This window comes from Mobula birostris, chromosome 7 (assembly GCF_030028105.1).
Source record: "Mobula birostris isolate sMobBir1 chromosome 7, sMobBir1.hap1, whole genome shotgun sequence".
In the NCBI taxonomy this organism is placed as follows: domain Eukaryota; kingdom Metazoa; phylum Chordata; class Chondrichthyes; order Myliobatiformes; family Myliobatidae; genus Mobula; species Mobula birostris.
In genome coordinates this window covers 149,321,070-149,329,313 of record NC_092376.1, presented here as the reverse complement: position 1 = coordinate 149,329,313, position 8,244 = coordinate 149,321,070, and positions in this window count along the sequence as shown.

Below are 8,244 nucleotides of genomic sequence, written 5' to 3'. Positions count from 1 at the left end.
ATTGAAGCTGCTCACCTTTTCCACAACTAACCTTTCAATGAAGACTGCTGTGTGTTCTCCTGAGTTCCCCTTCTTGAATTCAACAATCAATTCCTTATAAACCATAATCTCTTATTCAGCATTGAGGTCTTGATCTCCCTCAGGTGGAAAATCAGTATGCCAGGTAAGTGCAGGCAAGTGTGGACCCCAAGTGGCAGGCAGAATCCTGGCCAATATGGATTGCCCAATTTAAATATTTAGATTAAAGTCTGTCACGAGCCTTGTGGCCCATCAGGCCGGTGCTTATGCCGGTTTCCGTGGCGTGAAGCGATTGAGAGTACGAGGCTCCCCCCCCACCCCGGATAGGACACCAGTCTATCGTGAGGTTAACCCCCAGCATTTTTGCTGGTACCCATTCTCAGCTGGGTAGACTGGAGCATTGTGTGGTTAAGTGCCTTGCACAAGGACACACATGCTGCCTCGGCCGAGGCTCGAACCCACAACCTTCAGATCGCTAGTCCAACACCCTAACCACTTGGCCACGTGGCACACCCAATTTAAATATAGCCCATTTGAAATGTAGCATAATTAGTGGTTGATAAACATTTGGTCTTGTGTTAAATATACATTTCTAAAAAAAAACTTGGAATCACGTGTGGCTTTCTTTTTAAGTTTTTGCTGAGTTGGAGCTCTTGCTTTTAAGGATTCCTGCTTTATCATCTAGAAGTTTATCCACAATCAGTAGCATCGAACTGCCATATAGTAGCAGCAATACTTTTCTTTGGCAAATTGATTCTGTTGCTTTAGCACTGCTGACTGAGGTAAATTATTCTTACCCATATCCTGTGTCCCTGGAGCAAAATCTTGCAATGTTTTATGGATGTTCTGCCAGCACACTAAACACGTTACTGCAAAAGGTAATTTCAGAAGCAATCTTAACTATTATGATGTAAATTTCTGACAGTTTTGAATAGTTTCTCATGGCAAGGGGCCGACAATGGCACATTTAAAAGTGTTCAATACATGAAACCCTTGAGGATTACCACTCTAATAAATATTGCAAGAAATCGCTCAATCGCCTACCACATTCCGGTTAAAACTAATGATCTAATTTTCAAAAGGATGTTTACATACAAATAATACAAGCAGACTACTGGGAAACTGAAGGTACAAGAGTACTAGCAGTGGTTCTGCCACTTAACTTTGTCACACCAGATATTGATATTACTTCACAACAGGCAGACAATCCTATTAATTTTAAATAAATGCACTCTGAGCATACATGTTTGCTGTTCTTTCATGATTCCGAAAACAGAGAACAAAATGTTTTGGAACTTTAATTGTTGCTATACATGTCTGGTTACAAGAAAAGCTTTGTTCCTGGATGGTAACACTATATTTTAAAGTTTCAAGAGTAGTTAAGTCATCTAAAGTGATGCACCCCATCTCTGTCATAAAGGAGGCATCAAACTGAAGACAATCTTGAAAGTATTTTATCTGTTAAAATTACAAGATGGAAAACAAACAGTTCACCTTGTGAAGCATAATTTGGTTCCCTAGTCACATCCGAAGGTTATGGAATAACTTTAACAAAAATTCCAACTAAGCTTAACTACCAGGCAATAAAAAGTACTAACATCTTACAATATAATGGCTTAACAGAATCAAGAGCAAACAAAAATAAATAAATTTGATTCAAATTACCTTGGACAGAATATGCAAAGAGATCTGAGGACTGTTGGTCAGATAGTTAAGAGGCATCTTGCTGTTGATGGCCAATTCATATAATATGAGAATAAGGAAGTCATAGTAGAACTGTAGAGAAGGGAAGTGAAAGCATTAAAGAGGCAAAGAGATGATATACAAGTAAGTTGCTAGGGCTGGAGAATTATAGGTACAAGAGGGGATTGTTTGCACCTGGCTGTTTTCCTTGGAACACGACTGAAGTGAAATTTAACAAGGTGTTTCAAATTAAAATAGCACAAGTATTACAGGTTGAGTCTGCAGTAAAGAAGGCAAATACAATGTTGGCATTTACAAAGTATTTCAAGGGGAATAGAATAAAAAAGCAAGGAAATAATGCTGAGCCTGTATGAGATACTAGTCAGGCCACAATTGGAGTATTCTCAACAGTTTTGGGCCCCATATCTCTGAAAGGGTGCGTTGTCACTGGAGAGAGTCCAGAGGAAGTTCATAAAGATGATTCTGGGAATGAAGGGGTTAACGTATGAGGAGCGTTTCACAGCTTTGGACCTGTACTCACTGGAATTTTGAAGGATTTGTGGGGATCTCACTGAAACCTATCAAATGTTGAAAGAATTAGATAGGGTGGATGTGGAGAGGATATTTCCCATGGTGGGGGTATCCAGAACTAGAGGGATTGAGGGACACCCTTTTAGAACAGAAGTAAGGAGGAATTCTTTTTTATATAGCCAGAGAGTCGTGAATCTGTGGAATGCTCTGCCACAGGCTGCAGTGGAGGCCAAGTCTGTGGGTATATTTAAGGCAGAAGTTGATCATTTCCTGATTGGTCAGGGCATCAAAGGATATGGTGAGAAGGCAGATGTATGGGATTGAGTGGGATCTGGGATCAGCCATGATTGGGTAGCAGAGCAGACTCGATGGGATGAATGGCCTGATTCTGTCCTTTGTCTTATGGTGTTAAGTAGTTTCAGTGGTATATAATATAGTCTTAAGATTGGAGTAAAATTAATCTAAATAGTGATCTTTGGTTTGGAGGAATGTTATCTTGTTTGATGGTATACATGTATGTAGTTAAGTGATAATAGACTTGACTTTTGCATGCAAAGTCATTATGGTCTAATTGGCTGTAAATTCCAGTGATTCCATTAACTTCAACAAGAGTGTTTACAGTGACTTTACTCCCAGCAAAGTGGTCATGCACTTTGGTAGAAGAAATAAAATTTTCTAAGTGGAGAGAAAATTTAACAACCTAAGGTACAAAGGGACTTGGGGACTTGGTGCAGGACTCTCTAAAGGTCAATTTTCAGGTTGAGTTTGAGTCTGTGATGAGGAAGACAAATGCAATGTTAGCATTCATTTCAAGAGGACTAGAATGTAAAAGCAAAGATGTAAGGTTGAGGCTTTATAAAACACTGGTGAAGCCTCCCTTGGAGTATTGTGAGCAGTTTTGGGCACCTTATCTATGAAAGGATGTGCTGACATTGGAGAGGGTACAAAGGAGGTTTGTGAAAATGATTCTGGGGTTGAAAGGCTTGTCATATGAGAAATATTGGATGGCTCTGGGCCTCTACAAATTGGAATGAGGGGTGACCTCATGGAAACCTATTCAATAGTGGAAGACCTCAATAGAGTGGATGTGGAAAGGATGTTTCCTCTGGTAGGGGAGTATAAAGACCAGATGACACAGCCTTAGAATAGAGGGGCATCCTTTTAGAATAGAGATGAGGAGGAATTCCTTTAGCCTGAGAGTGGTGAATCTGTGGAATTCATTGCCACAGGCAGTTCTGGAGGCCAGGTCATTGGGTATATTTAAGGCAGAAGTCGATAGATTCTTGATTAGTCAGGGCATTAAAGAATACAGGGAGAAGGCAGGAGTCTGGGGCTGGAAAGGAAAATGGATCAGGCATGATGAAATGGCAGAGCAAACTTGGTGGTCCAAATGGCATAATTCTGCTTCTATGTCTTATGGACTTATTATCTGTGTGAAGTTTGCATGTTCAAAGGTTACAGAGAGAAGGCAGGAGAATGGGGTTGAGAGGAATAATGACTCAGCAATGATAGAATGGCAGAGCAAACTCGATGGACTGAATGGCCTACTTCTGCTCCTACTGACTGCATGTGTTTCCTTTAGATGCAGAAGTTGGTAGATTAATTAACTGCTATAATTATCTCATGTACAGGAGGAGTTGATAGAATCTGGGGAGAATTAACAATGGTATTATACAGTAACGTAAATTGGCATAGACTCCGTAGGACAAAGATCCACTTTTGGTGCTGTTTCTATGACTCCATAAAATATTCAATTTTATCTTAATCATATCTTTGCCTTATTTCAAATCAACAGGTGTAACGGTGCAATAGTTATATATCACTTTATTAACTCTGGCAAAGTTACCAAATTAGTATGTTAGAAACTGGTAAATATGAAGATATGAATAATAGCATACAGACATTGGGTAATTGTATATGGTTCCAATGTTGGACATTGCTTTCTTTGTACCAGCTGAATATTCTAGTTTATGCAGTCATACTTTTCACCTGAACATCTTTACATTAGTGCTTGCTATTTTGACCAGAGTAATAAATCTTTCCCCGTTTTCTAATTGTCTCCCCTATTGAAATCCTTGTTGAAATATTGATATGAATGTGCAGATTGCTTCAGCGTTGGAATTCCTACTTAGATTTTGCACTTCATTATGGATATCTACTATAATCTATTTGTAACATCATGGGCCTTGTACATTACTAAGCTCCAGAGATAGATCTCTTTATAAAATAAAAATAATATATAAAACTCAAAACAACATTGCCTGCTTTCTAAAACAAATAATAGATAATGGATTCATGTCACAATCTACTAAATAAGTAATATATTATCTGGGTCACTAAACAAACAAGGACTTGTTTTTCTGACTCAAGAAGAACTGAATAAATATTTATTCAGGGTGGATGATTGGAGGAAATAGATGAGCACGAGCTAGTGAAAGCAAGTAAAACTCTTTGTGGCCTTGAATGTTTTGTCAGCATTCATGTTGATCTTCAAAGAAATCTATGAGATTTCAGAAAGCAAGGAGTTTTAGAAATCTTGCATCTTTTATAAAAGTAACAGTAAAATTCAGCAAACAAATTTTCTTGAGGTAATATTACGAGCCAACAGCTGCAGGAATTCTATCACCTGAAGACGACTGGTTCAATAAATTACATTTCTCTTCAAATAACATAAGCTAATTGACTTTAGATACAACACTGAGTTATGTCCTCCGCAGAAATTCTCTGAAGACGCAACAATAGTTGAGTGTAGGAAGGGAGGACGGGAGGATCTGGTGAAGGACTTTGTCAAATGGTGCAAGTTGAATCATCTGCAGCTCAACATCAGTAAGACAAAGGAGATGGTGACGGACTTTAGGAAGACTTAGCCTGCACTGCTCCCTGTTACTATTGGTGGTGAGGACATGGATGTGATGAGGACCTACAAACACCTGGGGTGCACCTGGATGACAGACTTGTGTGGAGCACCACTCCAAGGGCCAGAGTCGCCTCTACTTCTTGAAGAGACTGAGGTCCTTTGGAGTACGCAGGCCCCTCCTTCATATGTTCTACTAGTCTGTTGTCACCAGTACAATCTTCTATGCAGTGGTGTGCTGGGGCAATGGCATCAACATGGGTGATGCCAACATGCTCAATAATCTGATTAGAAAGGCTGGCTCTATTATAGGAGTCAAACAGGACACATTGGAGGCTGTAGTAGAATAAAGGATCCTATGGAAAATCCTGGCAATTCCGGACAATGTTTCTCAACCTCTGAATGCTTCCTTGGCTGAACAGAAGAACATTTTTAGTAATAGACTAGACAACTATGCTGCTTCAAAGAACACTATATGAGGTCATTCTTACCTTCAGCCATTAGGTTCTATAATGAGTCAACCTATAGCCGAGGAAGTGATGACCCCTCCTGTTAGACTGGTTGAGGTAACTTATTTTCTATTCTTTCTTACTTCTCTTCTAATATTTAGATCTGTGCACTTGTAATGCTACTGTGACACTGCAAGTTCCTTTGGGATCAATGAAGTATCTGATTGGCTCATTTAATTTCAACAACCTCAGTTTGCACAGAGTGTATAGAGTCTTCAATACAAATTGCCAATTGCTTTGCAAGATCAGTCAAAATTGAGGACAGTGTAAAGATGGGTGACTGAAAGTTTGTTCCAAAAGTTTTTAGGGAGGATCTTGGACAGGAGGAGGAGGTGAGGCCGGTCTGAAAAAAATCACTAAGCAATTATCATCAACAGATCATTTGCAATACCAGAAGAAACAACATACTGGACCATTATCACACTGCCATCAAGAATGCCTACCATGCTATTCCACACCCTCACTTCAGGAAGTCTGATCACCTGGATGTACTCTACTCTCTAACAATAGGCAGAGACTGAAGACTGCAGCACCAGCAGTGAGGACCAAGAAGGTATGGACAAGGGAAGCACAAGAACGCCTACTGGACTGCTTTGAATCAGTGGACTGGACTGTATTCAAGGAATCATCTTCGAATCTGGTGAGTATGCTGCAGTTGTACTGACTTCATTAAAACCTGTGTGGATGAGTGTGTGCCCACAAAGACTTACTGTACATTCCCAAACCAAAAAGCCGTGGGTGAACCAGTAGTCTGCTGACGGCTAGATGTGGCATTCAAGGCTAGTGACCCAGGTCTATACCAGAAACCAGGAATGATTTGCGGAGGGCTATTTCAAGGGTGAAGAGAATTTCAAACGAGGTTGGAGGTGACATCGGATGTATGACAACTCTGGCAGGGTTTGCAAGACATTACTTCCTACAAAGCAAAACCCAATAGCGTAAATGGCAGCGATGCTTCACTACCAGATGAACTCAATGCCTTCTATGCCCACTTTGAAAGGGAGAATATAACTACAGTTGCGAAGATCCCTGCTGCATCCGGTGACCCTGTGATCTCTATCTCAGAGGCCGATGTTAGGCTGTCTTTAAAGAGGGTGAACCCTCGCAAGGCAGAAGGCCTCAATGGAGTACCTGGTAAGGCTCTGAAAACTTGTGCCAACCAACTGGCAGAAGTATTCAAGGATATTTTCAACCTCTCACTGATATGGGTGGAAGTTCTCACTTGCTTCAAAAAAGCAACAATTATACCGGTGCCTAAGAAGAATAACGTGAGCTGCCTTAATGACTATCGCCCAGTACCACATCGACAGTGATGAAACGCTTTGAGAGGTTGGTCATGACTAGACTGAACTCCTGCCTCAGCAAGGACCTGGATCCATTGCAATTTGCCTATCGCCACAATAGGTCAATGGCAGATGCAATCTCAATGGCTCCCTACACGGCTTTAGTCCACCTGGACAACACAAACACCTACGTCAGGATGCTGTTCAGCGTCTATAGCTTAGCATTTAATACCACCATTCCCACAATCCTGATTGAGAAGTTACAGAACCTGGGCCCCTGTACATCCCTCTGTAATTGAATCCTCAGCTTCCTAACCAGAAGACCACAATCTGTGTGGATTGGTGATAACATAATCTCCTCGCTGACGATCAACACTGGCGCACCTCAGGGGCATGTGCTTAGCCCACTGCTCTATTCTCTCTATACCCATGACTATGTAGCTAGGCATAGCTCAAATACCATCTATAACTTTGCTGATGACACAACTATTGTAGGTAGAATCTCAGATGGAGACGAGAGGGCATACACGAGTGAGATATGCCACCTAGTGGAGTGGTGTCGCAGCTAAAATCTTGCACCCAACATCAGAAAGACGAAAGAGCTGATTGTGGATGTTAGGAAGAGTAAGACGAAGGAACACATACCAATCCTCATAGAGGGATCAGAAGTGGAGAGAGTGAACCGTTTCAAGTTCCTGGCTGTCAAGATATCTGAGGGCCTAACCAGGTCCCAACATATGGATGTAGCTATAAAGAAGGCAAGACAGTGACTATACTTCATTAGGAGTTTGAAGAGATTTGGTATGTCAACAAAAACACTCAAAAACTTCCATAGACGTATTATAGAGAGCATTCTGACAGGCTGCATCACTGTCTGGTATGGGGGGGGCTACTGCACAGGACCGAAAGAAGCTGCAGAGGGTGGTAAATATAGACAGCTCCACGTCTTCGAGGAGTGGTGTCTCAGAAAGGCAGCGGCCATTATTAAGGACCCCTAGCACCCAGGGCATGCCCTTTTCTGACTTACCATCAGGTAGGAGGTACAGAAGCCTGAAGACACACACTCAGTGATTCAGGAATAGCTTCTTCCCCTCTGCCATCCAATTCCTAAATGGATATTGAACCCCTGAACAGTGCCTCACTTTTTAAATATATATTATTTCTGTTTTGCACGATTTTAACAGAATCAATATACTTATACTGTAATTGATTTGCTTATCATTTTTTTCTTCTATGTTATGTATTGCATTGATCTGCTGCTGCTAGGTTAACAAATTTCATGATACATGCCAGTGATAGTGAACCTGATTCTGATTCTGATAATGTTAGAGCATGGCTGCCAATTGTTCAATGAAAAATATGGGAT